The 17809-nt window shown below is 48.5% G+C and overlaps 1 non-coding gene across 1 annotated transcript; it reads right to left on the minus strand.

Moving 5' to 3' along the window:
- Positions 1–15258: 15258 nt before the first annotated feature.
- LOC144160183 (U6 spliceosomal RNA) lies at positions 15259–15361 on the minus strand. The gene has a single exon (XR_013320370.1). It is a non-coding gene; the product is annotated as a U6 spliceosomal RNA (small nuclear RNA).
- Between the last annotated feature and the right edge of the window lie 2448 nt (positions 15362–17809).

Genomic DNA, 17809 nt, shown 5'->3' on the forward strand with positions numbered 1-17809 from the left:
CCAGCACTGCGAATGCAGGACGCCAATAAAAATTGTCTGCGTCCTGCGCGAAAGGTGACCTAATAGTTCTAATAAGCGTCCTTATTGAGGAAAAATGAGAGGTAATGTAAGGAAAGGAAAGTTATTTAGGCGAAGTAAAAAAATATTTCCGGACTTAAATCCAATCGTAATCTTAATCGCTTTAACTTACCTTTACGTAGAGCACTAGATAAGAACCTTTGTTCCCAACCACTGATACCCGGATCGGGTATGCGCCATTCACCAAGCATCATCATCATCATCATCATTATCGTCTATTATACCCACGCCGTTAGCTTTCTACTTGGTGAGTGTACATCCACATCACATGTGGATGTACACTCACCATGCGGGGAGTTTGAGCAATGGTCCGATAATAAGTAATTTTCAGAGCGGACCTACGAAACTCCAAGTCGACTGCCAAGAACGTGCCGCGTCGTGGGGACGCCACATTTAAATTGAAACGTTCTTCACGTTCGAATAATCATACCTAAAAAAAACGTGGCCAACTGCAGGCCCTCTATCCGAAACTTACACCAACATTCTCCACCATTACAGAGCTCCGCGCCAAGCATCCCCCACTACTACCCCCGTACCTACCTCAACACCTCAGGAGCCTGTATTCAGCGACGACTCAAAACACACATTGTTTGTAATTATGCATATTTTTGCTACATCTCTGGCACAACTTCTTCCCCTGCCAAAACCAGCCCTGCCGGAATAGGAGGACCATTCACCCCTCCTTTCTTTCCTTCTCCCGTTAAGACCCTCCATTTTACAATTGTCAGGCAGCCTGCTGGAGCGTTTTAGCGTCACTAAATAAAGGCTTTTAGAGTATCGGCACTCTTTTCTCTCATTGTTATGTGCCGCCAGGATTTTCAATGGTCGGTCGGCACCACGTGATATATTTGTTTACATATGGGCGCAGCCATTTTGTTTCTGGCGTCTCTCCTCTCTCTGCTGCGCGGACGCTAGAGCGGCCGGTCACACTGTGCCCGTCACAACCGGTGGTAATTTCGTTGGGAGAGATGGCAACACTGCAAGCCAGAAACAAAATGGCCCCCACACGCATCCGGGTGCATGAAGTGGCGGTACTCTTAAGCGTAGCTTATTTAGTGACGCTAGGCGTTGTTATTCTCCGCATGCATGCCTTCTTTATTCTTGCTGTTATTGTTGTTGTTCCTTATAGGGTATGGCGCATATAGACCTCAATATTTTCTTTCCACCCTTGCTGCCAGTTTATAGTGATGATGGTGAAGATATAATATTCTATGTACCTTGACGTCTCAGCTTTTCAACTCCACTCTTGATGAACCCTGATGGTGCAGACCATGTGATTATGATGCTCTCAGCAGTGCCGTATTTGAAGCGCCCCCTTGCCCGACGACTTCAAAAATGTGTCGTTGAACAATGTGCATCCTTCTTCGATCATTGAATCGAGAAAATGCCTTTGCGTTATCGGGATCGCATACGAAAGCCAGAAAGCAATGAGATTTCCGCGGCATACAAGCTATCTAAAAGTGGAGGAGGAGGAGGAGGAGTAACACTTTATTTAAGAAACTGGGTCTATGGGAGAGGGGTGGCGAGGATGCGATGTTCTCCGCGATCTGGGCGGCCCGGTTGGTTAGCGCCAACTGCACTTCCGGGTCGGAGCTCTCCAGGGCCTGCTCCAAGTGTAATGGGGAAATAAAAGGGGGAAATGGGTCGTGGGGACACTCCCAGAGGGAATGGTAGCGGGTATCTGGTGCGAGACATTGAGGGCAAAAAGGCGAAGGGTAGAGATTTGCGTGGATGCGGTGAAGGATATTTCGGCAGGGTTGTGTGGGTTTGAAGTAGTTGTGAAAATAAGGTTGTGAAAATAATGAGGAAAGGGTCTTTGATGCATGCCCATAGGATGTGGGGAAAGGTCGCGAGGGATCCGCATGCTTTGCAGTTTAGTGATGGGTAAAGGGAAGGGTGGATGAGGTTGAGCTTGGCTGGGTTCGGAAAGGCGTTCGTTTGGAGGAGTCTCCACGTGTGCTCTTGTGCGGGTGTGAGCAGCACGTTGGCTGAGGGCAGTTTTCTGCGGGAGAGGCGGTAGTGCATGGTTATTTCTTGATATTAAGCCATTCTGTCTCTGGCGGATCTGGCACCATGGTAAGGGAACGTGCTCGCCCCGGCTCGGATAGTAAGCCAAGCTAATAGGTTTTGAGGGGGGGACAGCGGGAGAAAAAGGTCCGAAACTGTCTGGCGTGGGGTGCCGACAGTTTCGGGCCGACAGTTTCCGATAGTAAGCCCTCGAGCCATACTGGGCTCGTTACCCTACAGGCCAGCGTGCGCCGGAGCCCATACGCGTTCTACTGGGTATTGTGGTGGGTAAAACCAACCTACAGGCAATTCAGGCCATACAGGCCCAGGGTCTTCGTACATGTCTCGGTCTCCCGCGTTGCGCCTCAACTGTGGCCACAATTTGCGTCGCAAGGGATCACCCGATTACAACCCACATGACAGTGGAGACACTGAGGGCACACATTAGGCAACTCGCCCGGTTGCCCCATCACCACCTTGCATCCCTGCCTTCAACACGACCGCAGGCATCTTTTTGTAAGGTGGTTGCCGCTCACAGTGGGAGCTTGCCATCGAGCTGTATACACCTCCGTCTCGGCCCTCGTCGCCACTTTGGTGCCTGTCACAGCCACAACTGCACTTAAACATCCCGGGAATAAAAAAGAAAGCGGACCTTCCACCTAGCGGTCTTCAACAGCTATCCCTACTCTTTCTACATGAGGCATACAGAGACCGGGTCCATGTCTACACGGATGGGTCGGTCACCACGTCCAGTTCTGCCGGCGCTGTTTTGATACCACAGAAGTCGACCGAAATTTATTTTAAGCTTTCAAACTCGACGACGTCAACCGCTTCTGAATTGGCAGCTATTCGGGAGGCCCTTCTATTCATCCAGCAGGAATCGCCAGAAAAATGGGTTGTGCTATGCGACTCGAGGTCCGCTCTTCAGTGCATCCAATCTGCCCTCCGCCGCGGCCCATACGAACAACTTGTGGCTGAAATCCGGTGCTTATATGACACATTAGTCAGGCATAAACATGATATCGTTTTCCAGTGGCTCCCAAGCCACTGCGGCATTACTGGGAACGAACAGGCGGATAGAGCGGCTCATGGCGCCCACACAAGTGCAAGATTGACCCGCGTCCCTCTATCACGCACTGATGCTGCAAGGTCGCTGCGGTCCATTGCCCGGGAAATCACTCTCGCTAAGTGGAATACACCCGAGTTCTCTAACGCTCGTCTTTACTCGCTCGACCCAGATTTGCAGCGCCACCTACCTAATAAACGTGCCACGCTCGGACGTCACCTTACTTTGTCGCCTGTGGCTAGGTGTTGCCTTCACCGGTGCTTACTCCTACACCATTGGAATGGCCAACAGCCCTGCTTGTGATGCGTGCGCCACCGACGAGACGATTGAACACCTTCTGTGCCATTGTGACCGCTTCATAACGCCGAGGCAACAGCTCTCCACCACACTTCGCCGACTCGACGACCTCCCCTTTACGGCGCAGACAATTTTGTGCCATAGGCGCTGTCCGACACAGGCCGAAAAGGCTGTAAAAGCCCTACTGCTCTTTTTGAAGGACACGGGCCTGTCTGAACGATTGTAGGGACATTACTATAGTGCAGTGCCCTTAGTTCGCCCATTTTATCAGTGGACCGTATTAGTTTTGTGCATTTTCTGGTTGTGTGCGTTGTTTGTACCGCCTTTATAGTTGCCTGGTCACGCCTTGTGTTTTTTCTACTTTTCTTTCTCTCATTTTCTCCTTTAATATGTACCGCTGTCCTTTCTTTCCCTTTAATTTCCCGTATCCCCTCCCCCCTGAGTAGGGTAGCCAACCGGACAGTATTCTGGTTAATCTCCCTGCCTTTCCTGTACTATTCCTTCCTTCCTTCCGTGCTGGTGGATAACTTTGGTTGCCTGCGGGGATAATCTTGCGGCAAAATTTTGAATGGCCGTCTTAGAATCAGAGATTATGGTTGTAGGGGTTGGCTTTTGTACGAGCGCTAGGGCTATAGCCACCTCTTCCGCAGTTGCATGCGTTAAGGAGTTAAGGGGGCGGGGGGGGGGGGGGGGGGGTATTGGTTACTGCTATTGCGAATGCAGCACGATGACTATATTCCGCCACGTCCACATAGATTGTTACCACTTTGGTTGCAAATCGAAATCGTTGCTGTAGAGCCTTCGGCATCTGCTGTTTACGTCTGGCGTGGTATACAGGATGCATATTTCTGGGGATTCGTTTGACAGTCAGCTTTTTGTGAATTTCAGGGGGTAGGGGGAACCTGTCGGCCGTATTATTGATCTGATTGATTTTAAGTTGTTTGAGAATGTGGTTCCCAGTTGGGGTTTTGGATAAACGAGCTATTTGATTCGATATGTGAGCTTCTATAAGCTGTTCGGCCGTGTTGTGTACCCTTGAGCTCTCGAATCTGGCAGTGGAAGTGCTTAGACGGAGCTGAAGAGCCGATTTGTATGCCTTTAATTAGTATATTGACTTTTTGCAATTCGGTTTTAGGGGTTGCGAGTGTGGTACTCTCTGCGGAAGTTCCCTCGCTGCGGCGAGAACAACCTTTCGAAAGGCGTAATTATCAGTCCATTGAGTATGACCGATTGGCTTTACCCAAGCCCGTCGAATCGAAGTGGTGATCAGGCGTCTGCCAATCGCCCTACGGAACTTCCACCAGACACCAGGCGCACGCCTTTCTTTCTCTCTGTACCTCGTCAGTTATTTTATTGCATTGCCGCAGTTCCCACAACCTATCCCGAGACACCAAACTTCTCCAAAGCCTAACATGGCGTTTTTTTACCTTCTGTAAATAAACATGCGTGCTACCGCCACTATATTATATTAGTATACTATAACTGCTACGCTGTCATTAGTATCTGTCATTAGTAGGCCGTCGGACGTTGTGTTTGACATTTCTCAGGTTATTATGACTCCGGGTTATTCGCCTTCTAACCAACGCTTTCGCGTTAAATACGCCGAGAAAAAAAATCGCCGTCTTCAAGCCATTACACTTCAAGCCACTTGCATGAAGCTATTCGCCCAGCTTTGAAGAGCGGCATCGATATACGAAAGCAGCTTTCGCAATGTTTAGGAGTCGAGTTTTATTCCGCGAGGCGACGTCTTTCCCCGCCATTCGTACACAAACAAGCTTTGACTACAACTACCGCGTCCTGGCGATAAAGAAGCGCTTTAGCGCTCTTGGCTCAAGGCCCGTACAACGCCTAGGGTCCGCCATCACCGCTCCGGGGCTGCAGCGGAAGGCCTTCGCGAAGTCTTCGGTGCTGGCAAGTGGCACATTTATGTAGCGCGCATTCTCGAGCGTGTCGTTTCTGGGGCAGCGTGTGAATGTGGAGAGAATGTAGAAGAACTGGGCGTGTGAAAGGTGCCAAAGGCTCCATGCTAGTTTTTCCGTGTACCAATCCTTCGTACGGTTAAGGGCACGGAGAACCGACGACAAGCCCAATATTCGCACAGTCAGGTTGGCGGCAGCTGCTCTGTTTGTTTTTGGTCTGAACACGCTTCCCTGGTGGCAGGCTTCCAGACGCCGTATATTAGCGGCAGTTTTCGGGCCCCAACTCCGGCCGTAAAGCACGAAGTGCCAGAGGCTCTCCGCCACGAGACGTCCAAAATCAGCCATTTCGGGAATCTTCAAGTTCCCGGATCTGGCGCCGTCGATGCCCCTGTAAAACGTCGCTGGAAGCTCGTATCGACGGCCATCCGAAAGTTTTGCCGGGCCGTAGTGTAGTATATTGGCCGAACTCAGGCCCCAGGACCGTAGTCGGGTAATTTCGAACTCGTACGCCCGAGCCCGAAGCAAGTTCTCCGCAAAGTTGTGCTGAGGCTTTGGGACCTCGAGTACGCGCTCAGAGGATGCCAATGGAGAGATTATTGAGATGCCCGTGAAGAAATTGTTGACCTCTGGAGCATCAGCGGGCTCGAAAAGCGAGCTGGATTGGGTGTCCATATGCACAGCGTCCTTGACATTAGCGAACACCGTGCTTACGGTCAGATCCTTCTCGCGTGTAGTAAACATTTCAGCAGTAAATAGCTGCCACAGTGCTTCGAAAGACGTGATGGTGGCGTTGCAAGTGTCGAAGCTTTGTACTCCAGCAGTCGGTTCACTCGAGGGGTAGAACCAATCGACGCCAGAATCGATGCTGCCCCAAAGCAGATAGGCGGACTTGTACCCGTCAGCGTGGTCCACACTCTCAGTGCTGAAGGTGTTGTAAATTGCCTTCATAGTGCTGACGTCCTCGACGTAGATGGTGGTTGGGGCAGTGATACCTGGATCGAGAAGTTTCAGACCAGCGACCAGGTCGTCCGCGTTCCACGCATCTCGGTTAAAGCTGCGACGCAGTTCGGACGGCGGGTACGTGGAACCACCGGACCTGTGGGGATGGAACTCGCAGACCGTCGCTCTCAGCTGTGCAGCTTTTTCGCTGGCTGCTGTGACATTCAGGACGTCTTTAAGCGCGACCACGGCAGCTGTTAAAGCTTCGCGCGTGAGCCTGTGAGCGTGAGCGTCACAGCGTGCCAAGCTAAGGAACAGCACTTCTGAGTTCTTCGGGTCGTACTGAGCTCCTAGCTCTGGTGGGAGACGGTACTCAATGGAGGCCATTAGGACGTAGGAGAGGGCGTTTCTCGAGTCTGGCTTGACGAGGAACTCCCTCATGGCCTTCGCGAGACCGACGGCCAGGTCGAGGAGAAGCAGGTCGTGACGCGGTATGGTCTTCACGCAGGACTTGTGGACGGCGGCGAGGAAGAGTCCGGCCTTCTCTTTGGGCGCGCCCCGCAGCCAGACGCTCGTCACCGGGGGGATCTCCAGGTCGGCTTGCAGCTGGACGTCTCGCCACAGGTGGTCCCTGATGACGCGCGAGCAGACGTGCGCGAAGAAGTCTTTGCAGGGGTCCAGGCTGAGGTTCACGTACCGAGACATGTTCTCGGCCCCCTGGGGGCAGCAGAAGGAGAGGCTATCCCGGTCGGCGGAACCGTGGCCCCGAGGGTTGAAGAACACGCTGAACACGGCGACGGCAACGATGGCGCTTGCGGAGGCGACCACGACGCAAGAGAGCCACAAGACGCGGTGCCGCTTTTCCCGGTCGGCGGGGGCGTCACTCGTCTTGGGAGGCGAAGAAACGGGATGCGAGCGCCTGGGGTCTGCCATTCTGACTTCTTCTGTCCTTGTTGTAATGGCGCCTACCCGGTCTTTCGGACTGACCACGCATGGGGGATTTGCGCGTAAAGTGTCGACAAGGGGTGACTGATTTTAGCGACCAGGTTAGGGCCTTAGTTCTTTTTTTATCCTGGCCCGATAAATATTAGGGTTTTGTTAGGCCAGATTAGGCTAGATCTTGTGGCCGCCTCAAACTGCATTTTTTGTCTGAGAGAATGCCTACGACATAAAAGAAAGACATCAAAGGTAAATCATTGCACCCGTTTCGCGCAGAAATACGAGAAGAAGCCGATTCTGGTGCCCGCATTTTACGGAGTATGCGAATCTGCTAATTACGAATTATTGGATTAGCCGAATTATGTCGCATTCATGTAGGCCTTCCGGCGTTTAAAGATTCTACTGATAAGGCGACGTTTGGGCGACGTTCCGTTCACGTTTTTTCAGATATTCAGTATTTGCTCTGTTGTTTTGGATGCGAACTCCTAGGATTTTGAGCGTGCAACTTCTGGTATGGGATCATCCTCTATGTGGACTTTGATGTTGGGGGACACTTTGCAACGTGTCTTGGGGGTCAGTACAAGCAATTCGGATTTGCTAGGAGAGCATGTTAATCCTGCCTTCTCGGCTCCTGCTAACTACTCCTTCCTGCAAGGTTTGTTCTATTTGTGCGTCAATTCCGCCACAAGGTGATTTCATCGGCGTATAAACTGTATCTAAGGTTCGGAATTTGGTCAAGTCCTGATTTCTAGTACGGCCAGATTGAATAGGAAGGGTGACAAAACTGCTCCTTGGGGTGTCCCTCTATAGCCTGGAGTTCTACCGTGTCCGACGTAACTCCTCCAATCTCCATGATGGCCGTTCTATTGGTTAGGAAGCTCCGTATCGATGCCCGGGGTTTCGTTGGGAAGTATTAGGAGCGCAACGTGGTAGACGCGTCTAGTAGGCAGTCTAGTTATGCTTTGTCGGAGGCACTGAGTTTTCAGTATGGTAGGTAAAACGCAGAGCGAGAAAGTACCGCGTTCGGGTTCGGAAATGCCGCGACGCCATGTTTCTTTGGAATGAGCTCTAAATAGCAAGGTTTCTAGGCGTATTTTTTGCTCCTTTGCAAGGGGCCATGAGGACAAAATACAAGTTTGTTTTATTCTAAAGATTTCGTGTTCTACAGTGCCCCACAGCACTTGTCCGGAAGCAAGCAATGCTTTATTCAGGGCGAAATTAAAGGGAAGCTGAAGCGCTTTCCAAAAAAATGGAGTTAGATTAACAGTCATATTGTTTCTTGCGCGCTGATTCCGAATATCACATTGAAATTTATCGTACGTGAGTCCAAGTGGCATTTATCTCGCAAAAAGCGCGGCCCCGTTTGAAAAACGCGCGCTTTTCGTCTTTTGACGCCCCTGATTGGTTGCGCCCGTCATGACGTCAAAGGAGGACACCCTTCGGCCGCGCGGGTTGTCGGAAGCATTGCGAACGATCGCACGGTTGCCTTTGCGGCAATTTAGCTTGCAGTTTAATTTTCGCACATGACTGGAAGTTTGTTTTATAATTTCCCGTGCTGTTGGTTCAACTATCTTGGAGCTTAAATTTGCTTTACACGACAGAGAACCCCAAAGCAGTGACTGTGACGTCGACTAGTGGGTTCCATCAAAATATTTTTGAATTAGGCAACCAGCATAGGGGGATTTTATACCTTATGTTAATATTAGGTACTGCCTTAACTGTTTCTTATTATACACATAACCATTTATGCCGAAGATTAATAGGCGTTTTATAAACAATCTACCAGCGAAAAGCACGTACGTGCACTGCGCGAAAAAATAGCGTTCATGCGCTGTAAACGTATATGCGAGACACATCTTGCCGGTACACGCATAAACCAACAAGCAGACTCTGCTTCCGCGTTTCCTTTGTTCGTTGTCGCCCACCCCAGCCCCGTTACTCATCCCCGTACACAGACCCACACGCGCGCGCCATTTCGGCAGCGGCGCTACGGCGCCTCCGCGATTGCTAACTGCACTTCGATAAGCGGCGTCTTACTGCTTCACATGCATTTATTCTGAAAACACTGCAGCATACTAGTGCCTGCTCAGCATTATTGGCTGTAGTAGGGCTTGATTTTCGCTTGTGCGTTGCGCATTATGCTACAATATTACGGCCACCTCGTTATAATTAACAGACCAGTCGGACAAGGCAGTTACGTTGTCGTTACGTTACTTTAGGTAACAATCACCAAACGTTTGTGATAATGAATCGTTGGCCTGTTTCGGCATTTCTAGATTTAAGCATTTACCGCGCTAGTCGTACAGAGGCCGTATATTTATTCTTCGCTCCTAATTTTTTTAGTATCATCATTATATATATATCACCGACTATCACTGGAGCACACTTGAGGTTCAGTGACAACAAGTGCTTGCCAGGTTATAATATGCAGCCACAAGGAACCTTGGGCAAAAAATTAGGCCCCCGCAGTCAACACAAATTATGGCATGGTGGTGATTCGGAGTGGTGTTTTTTTTTAGTTCCAGACAAACATCACCTTATCGTGACATGTATACTTGCAAAATAAGTAATCTGGTTGTCTTGGTTCTTTTACTTTGTAGGAATACTGTTTACCTCTTAGCCGGGAGAGAACTTCTATCAGGATTGGCCCCTTGTTTTAGTTTCGCCAAAAAATTGTTTTTTTGGACACTGTCCTGAGCCCATAGGGAAAGAAAACCAACGCGTTTAACGAAACAAGTATTTCCTGAACAAATGTGACTTGGTTTCTGGAATGGAACGAAACATCCCCGGCCAAAGTACAGCAGTATTCCCCATCCTTCCTAAATCTAGAATCTAATGTGAACATTCACGTCCATCGCATCAAAAAAAAAAAAAAAAAACGCATTGGAGCGGTTTACAAAGTATTTAACGTAGTGTAATATATTCTCTGTCATCAAGCACAGCCACCTCGGCTGTCGCTTCCGTATGTTATCAAGCATCCCGGCGTGGCATTATTCTGCTTAGGAATACGGCATGATAACGTATGCCTCGTTTGGCGTTCGTGCATACTTTTTGAGCACGAAAATTGTACAAATGAGTGCTATCAACCACAACAACAACAAGTATCATTCACAAGGAAACAGGGCAAAAAGAGCATGGCCGAGGCGGCCGATCCGGCCGATCCGGCCGGAAGTCCAGGTATGACGTTTTTCAGCCGGTTTTCGCCCGCGCTCATCGGTCTTCCGGCATCGCGCGGCGAGATGGGGGCGGGGCATCAGGCCACTTTTGTTTGCGCATTGCGCCGCTTCTATTGAATGTATTGAGAAAATATTTCGTACACATGAACTATTCAATGTGTACTTGCTGCTAGTCAACTTTTCTTTTAATTCTAAAACCGCTTCACCTTCCCTTTAATCAATTTAAGCTAAAATTTTGATTCTCGAGCCAAAAGGTGTGTTTCAACAACATTTGCAATGACATCATAAGAACAGGTCTTTCAGCTGTGGTGTGATGCGAAGACTTGTTTACTGTTAGTATGGTGGCTCCATACTATAGCCACCATACTATACGACCATAATGGTTTGGGGTGAATATAAAAGAGGATCCCTAAAATCTACTGCACGTGGTCCACCTCGCGTTTTAATTATACCTGCAAAGGATTAATCTAATTGCAAGGGTACAAATTTTAAGAGCGCCACCCACCCCACCGCCTGTTTCTGGAATACAATCGAAAACAGAAAGCACATGCATACATGCAGCACGCACACACACTGGATATCATCTGGGCTTGCCTCCTGGACTGTGTACCTAAGTATTCACACATCGGTGGCGCCGCTTCGTGACAAGGAAAGCAGTAAGGAAAGTAGAAAGCAGAAAGGAAAGAAACTGCTTGAACAGCCACATTGTAGCAAAAGAGTAGTGCTGAGGAAGACAAGGACGGACAGAGGGGGTCATATGCGGGGCCCTATGCTGGGGGGTGCGCGGGGCGCTAGCACCCTGTGTGTGTCCCCCGACATTGCGCCCCAGGTGTGACCCCCTCTTGTCGTCCTTGTCTTACTCAGCCCTCTTCTTTTGCTGCAATTGCCGTGCCATTACAAGCCCATACTGGCGCTCTTTTCAACAGCGACTTTTGCGGCAGTGCCGCCCCGATGCAGCTTTTTTCCCCTCGGGAACGTGTTGGGAGGACTCAACTCGGCGCCCCCTCACAAGTGGCGCCCAGGGCACTTGTACCCCCTTGCCCCCCACCCCCCACCCCCCGCCACCCCCTTAGTTACGCCACTGCCTACATACTTGAAGTAACTCATATGGTAAACAAATGTTTTAATTCTTAACGGTCATCAAGTGGCACCGTGTCGTTTGAGCTAATACTGTATTGCCTTTGCAGTTGCAAGCGCTTTCTGCGTCTCCTGGTGTTTTGTGGGCCTAATTTTTGAACGTTCGTGCCACTCCAACCGACGCAAAGTTTAGGAATACGTTGACTGTGGGTTCGCTGATCGCTGTGACCTCACAGATCTAATATGCCCCAAAACTTTGCTATGAGGTCAGAACTAATGACCAAGAACTTTGCGCTTGGCACTGCCTGCGTGTGAGTGAACGAATTTGAATTAATTCACAGCCTAACTTTTTTTAAAGAGCAATGAATGGGCCTGAGGGTCGTGCTTTAGCAATGCCTTGTATCTCTACAAACAGTAATACCTCCTATTTTACACAGCCAGACGTGTGAGGAGGAAACAGCGTCCAGCTTTTTACTTGGCTTCGATGTTTCAGTTGACCGCAGCTGTCTGCTGTATGCGGTTCATTTCACTTTGTGCAGCCGGCAATGCTCTGCTGATTCTGTAGGTTAGAAGCCGCATCATTTAAGAAAATATAAGAAAATTAGCTAGCAACTTGAGAAAATTTACTCTATGTGGCAAGACGAGGGCTTGATATATGAGCCAACCGCCGCGGTGGCTCAGTGGCTAAGGCGTTGCGCTGCTGAGCACGAGGACGCGGGTTCGATTCCTGGCCGTGGCGGCCGCTTTTCTGATGGAGAAAAAGAGAAAAAACGCCCATGTGTACGAAATTGCGGCGCACGTTAAGGATCTCCAGGTGGTCAAAATTAATCCGGAGCCCTCCACTACGGCGCTCCTCATCGCCTGCGTTGCGTCGGCGCGTGAAACCCTACAATCAATCAAATCAATTGATATATGAGCCGCTTGATTATCCCCGAGCCTGACTTATTTGAGGAGTTCTTTTTTTCGAAATTAGTCAAATCAACAAATAGGTACTAAGTCAGATAAAACTACACTGACAAGAAAAACTCAGCAACTTTCCCCTAGAATAGGCGTTGCGGCGAAATAGGTCACATAAGGCCCTGAAAACGTGCACGCAGGTCGTATTTCGTCTAAAAAATTTAGCCATATTCGGCTGTGGCACGGATCAAAATGAGCAAAATTAATTTGCCCTTGCTTTTGGCGTGGCTATTCGGGCTGTTTCGTGCATTTTTTCAAAAGTTCTTTTTTTTTTTTTTTGCTTTTCGGAGTTGGCTTGGCATAGATTCGGACGCGATTAAGAGGTCCGCAAAAGATCTGTCCCCAGATGTCGACGACAAAGTGAACAGATGAAGTGGAGGAAGTGAAGCTGAGAGATGTGAAGCAATCGTTTCATCCCTTCTCTGCCGCCCATACGCAGCAAATCTGGTCATTTTTTTTTTGTTTTACTGCCATGTACAGGAACTTGGCCTATCCCCCCTCCCCCCTTTGAGGGTTCGAGCCACTTCATTAAGAAGAAGAAGAAGAAGAAGAAGAAGAAGAAGAAGAAGATGATGATGATGATGATATGGACGGACTTCTTGCGAAGCGTTTTGGCAATTAGTGGTGGCAATAAAGAGCATGATTATTCCGTGAGTGTCTTCAGAAGTGCCCGAGAAAATGGTCCTGCGAAAGAATTTGAAGAGAGCTGCTTATGCTACGAAGAAGACTGCTTTTCATGAATAGTTCTAGTGTTCCTGAATCCCGGTTGCATATGTTTAATACGTTTTCCACCGACACTTCATCGTACCATCCTTTTGAAGTCAACTTATATCAGGTTTTCACAAGAATGCTGCATCAAATTGAGTGGTCCAGTTCAATGCAAGCCAAATCCAAATCATCACCTTAAGATTACTCAAACCCGAAGCATAATTTTTAATTACTTGTGACCGTGACTTGCCCCTATAGCTGACATGTAAAACATGCCTAATAGCTTTTACAGCGCTGCGTTTAGGTGCGGTAACAAACTTTCGCTTTTTTCTCAAATTCTGTATAGGTGAGTTTGACTCCTTCGAAAAAAAAAAAAGAAAAGAAAAGAAAAGAAAACGCGCCTTTTGCACGCGTGCGAGCTTGCATTGATGAATAGTTTATAAAATTTTTGTTCGCACTTCTTACAAAAGCAGTGGCTATACGCGTTCTCACTTAGTTTTCTTGTCTGCGAATGTTGTTTTCTTCGTACATTTGTTCATTAAAATACCGACAAAAATAGTTAGCGGTTATTGTTTTTCAAGCGCCCGTAAAGGCGCATCGATCGGCAGTCCCATGGGCGCCTAATTAAACGTGCATTACTACATATTATCGTCATAATCATCCCCGAAAAAACTTCCACAGTGCCCCCTCCCGCCCTTCACCCACAAAATGCCGCCCCTGCGCCTCAGCGGGTAGCACGTATCACTGGCGTAGCCAGAAATGTTCTTCGGGGGTGTTCTACGCCTCCGGCAAGGCAGAGAGATAAACGTTTATTTATAAGGAAAAACAAAAAAACGAAAGGACAGAAGCCTGCGTGCAACAGTCATTTTCATTTTCTCATCTGATTTTCTCGTTTTGTTTTCATTACATATTAATACCAATGCGGAGTGTGAGCGACGTGGTCAAAAAAAGGGCCGAAATTAGGAGGGGACAGAGGGGGGGATGCACTACTCAGAAAAATTTTGGGGGGTGTTCTCCACCCCCCCCCCCCTCCCCTCTTCCTTTCCTGGCTACGCGCCCTTGGCACGTATACCCTCCAGGGTCGGCGAGGGATGACCATCATGAAATCTATGCTGGGTTAAAATCTAACTTGTAAGACGGAATTATTTCTCCTGCCGTTCTAATTCTCCAACAAGCATCATCACCGTCATTCAGTAACTGGAACAGTGTGGCACTTGAGTGACGACACCGTACGTATAAGCGCGCGCATTCGTTATGCCGTAGCAGTGACCCGTCCGTACTTGGTCCATACACACCCCTCTCCCTCGCCTCCCCTGCGCTACTCGCCTGGTTGACCCAATGGCGCGGCCTCAACACCACATAGATGGTGTTGCCTCAACGCGTTCTGCTGAGCCCGAGCTCGGACGTCGGAATGCGATCTTTGACATGGACGCTGATTTTCTAATGAAGGCGGAAAGCGAACGCGACCGGTAGTGATGTATCCGCAGGTGGTCTAAATCATCTAAATTGTTCGGTAGCCCTTCACAACCCCACGCCTTTATAGTTGGAGTGGATGATATGCTCTGTTAACGCGCCTTTGGCTTCTATTTGGAGGTTAAAATCACCTCCCCCCACCTCTGCCGTCCCGGGGTACCCCAGTTCTCGAGTACACGACATAATAGGGAGTTTTAGCTGACTGTCTTTCACGGTCCGCTCCGCTCCGATAGCAAGCGAAAGCGCCATTGCGCATGCGTGGCGCGCTTGGCCGCGAACGTGAGCGGGCCGCCGATACCGGAGCGTAGCGTCGAAAACGGTCAGCTAAAACTCTCTAATGAATACCGAGAGCATAACACAACGAACTGGAAACGAAGGAACTGTAAAACAAACTGGTACTACTGGAAACAAAATTTGGCAAGTTCATAACGATTGATAACGAAAATATACTGTAGGCTCGAGAGATCTTTCACGCGAATTGTCATTGCATAATGTGGCGGCCGCAGGTTTTCATTATAAGCTAGGTTTCAAATGAAGTTCGTTTTTTTTTTTTTTTTTTTTTTTTTTGCGGCCGTGATCAAAAGCCCGTCCAGGCTGTTTCATCGCCAAGAAACAAAAAAAAAAAAATGTGGAACGCTTCACGATTTTGCGTGTCATCCTTGCGCAGGGGCCATGCTAATCTTCTCTGTATTTTTTTTTTTTTTCTTTATTGCCATACTTTGACACACAAACAAAACACTACACTCTTAAAGACGCTAGCCAGCACTTGACTAACAGAGTAATGGCTAAAATTGTTTCATGTTTGTTAAAGTTTCAAACACGGGCAACCATTCCGGAGGCTCGGGCTGAGCCCTCCACACTTCAATAATCAGACGAACAGACTCCGAAAAGTACTCTTTGGACCGTTTGGCATCGATGTCGCGATGGCGGATGGCCATGCGCGATTTCCAAATGCCGTGCAGGGCCAGAACCATGACGAGGTCATATGGTACCCCATCCTCGCTTTGAATGGGTAGAAACCTGATCCCGTAGGCATCCAGGGGGAAGTCCTTCTTTAATGTGCGCTGAAGCACATCCCAAAAGAAGACCCCATCCCAACACTCCAAGAAAACATGTTCAACCGTCTCGGGTTTTTTGCATGGGTAACAGTCAACCCCCCATGGAATGTATAGACCTTTCTCATTTTGCCAGGTTTTTACTGGAAGGACGCCCACGTGAAGTTTAAAAAAGAACGTTTTAACCCATGGCGGCACTGCCATTCTCTTTACTCGTTTAAGTACGTCCTGCCCAGGCCCTGCACGGTACATGGATCTGTACATCGGCTCAGGCAAAACAATATCCGCAAGGTCATGATACAGTCTTTTGCGCGTCACGTTTGATAAGTATTCAAGCGTGAAGCGGGCCCGTAAAAACTTTGTTGCCAGTACCACCTCCCGAAAATATCCTCTGGGTGCACCAAAAGTAAAAAACGCAGAAGAAACAACAAAATCAGGTAGCGCCCTAGCTAGCCTCATCTGACACACAGTGCGCAAGAAAGGATCATTCACGTCACGCAAAAACAAAAACCGATTGACAACTTGTCGCAAAAACAAATGCGATAGAGAAAGACCCCCGACGCGCACCCGCCGAAACAAGTTCGTCCGGCTCGTTTGCTCCCACGTGGACCCCCATATAAACACTGCAAACACACGATGCAGAGCCTGTACGTTCTTACGCGAACAGTGAAGTACCTGAAGAACGTACCAGAGTTTGCTCATAAAAAACACGTTACACACTGAGGCCCTGGCAAACATTGAAAGGCCAGAGCCTTTCCATTTCTCGGCCTTTTCTCGCAGTTCAGCAGCCTGCCTGTGCCAATAAGGATCACTATCAACATAATTTTCCAACGGCACTCCCAAATACTTCGCTGGCGTCGTCTGCCAGCTAATGCACTCAAACACACTCGGTGTAGTGTCCCAGTAGCCATGCCAAAAACCCAAGCATTTCTGCCAGTTTACGCCACTGCCACTGTACTTACAGAAAGTCTTAAGCGTGTTTACACCAACGCTTATACTGCTCCTATCGACACAAAAGAGAGCAATATCGTCCGCATACGCCAAAACACGCACCTCGCATGACTCGAGTAGAAAACCATTGAACCTTTGACTCTTAATAATACTCAAACAAAAGGCTTCAATGTAGACACAAAAAAGCAACGGCGACAGCGGGCAACCCTGGCGTACAGACCGTTGAACTGGGATGGGTTTGCCAATTGTTTTGTTGACAACGAGCTTAGTTGTACACCCTGTATACGCCATGCGCACACCATCAAGAATAACAGACCCTACATTTACTTGCTCTAACATGTTTAAAAGAAGTTCGTGCGAAACCTGATCAAAGGCCTTTGCCAGATCAATTTGAAGCATTGCTAAAGTTCCCTGGACGCTATCGCAACATTCCAAAACACTCCGGGCCGTGTGAACATTCGTTACAATCGACCTCCCTTTTATTCCGCAAGTTTGGTGCGGTCCAACAATGTCTTTGATCACAGTCTGCATGCGGGAAGCCAATATTTTCATCAAAATCTTGTAGTCTACATTCGTCAGCCCAGCTGAAAAAAACCATTGGCCGACCAATTGGTCCAATTTGCCACCCAATGGGTCCAAATGGAATCCCAATAGGTCCAAATGGAAACCCAATTGGACCAATTGGACCTTTTGGAGCGATCCGAATTGGTCCCATTGGGCCCATTGGCTCGATTAGGATGGCCAGTTGGCCCAATTGGACCCATTGGCTCCAACTATAAAGTTAATACTACTGACTGCTCCAACATGATGACCCAATCGGGGAGCCATTTTGGATAGTATTTGGATAGTATTCAATTACGACATCAATTGGAAATTTAATTCTCTCTCTCACTCTTAATTTGAAACCTTCAGAAATGTTCAGAACTTCAACCTTTACAAATGTATATTTATGAGGCAATTAATTTTGATATTACAATCAGCAATTCAAGATAAAGTCCTTAAAAAAACATAACAAACAAACACTAATGAAAACTTTCCGACAAGAGTAGCAAAATTGTTTTGAAATAAAACCCCGATCCAATCCAATCGAATCCAATCCATAGACGGACAGTAGACAAGTTGTATTCAACGTGGTGTTGGCGGTGTAGGTTGTAGGCGTGTTGGTCG

The sequence above is a fragment of the Haemaphysalis longicornis genome, unplaced genomic scaffold, assembly GCF_048455015.1.
Source record: "Haemaphysalis longicornis isolate Haplotype H1 unplaced genomic scaffold, Haemaphysalis longicornis Haplotype H1 scaffold_10, whole genome shotgun sequence".
NCBI classification, from domain to species: domain Eukaryota; kingdom Metazoa; phylum Arthropoda; class Arachnida; order Ixodida; family Ixodidae; genus Haemaphysalis; species Haemaphysalis longicornis.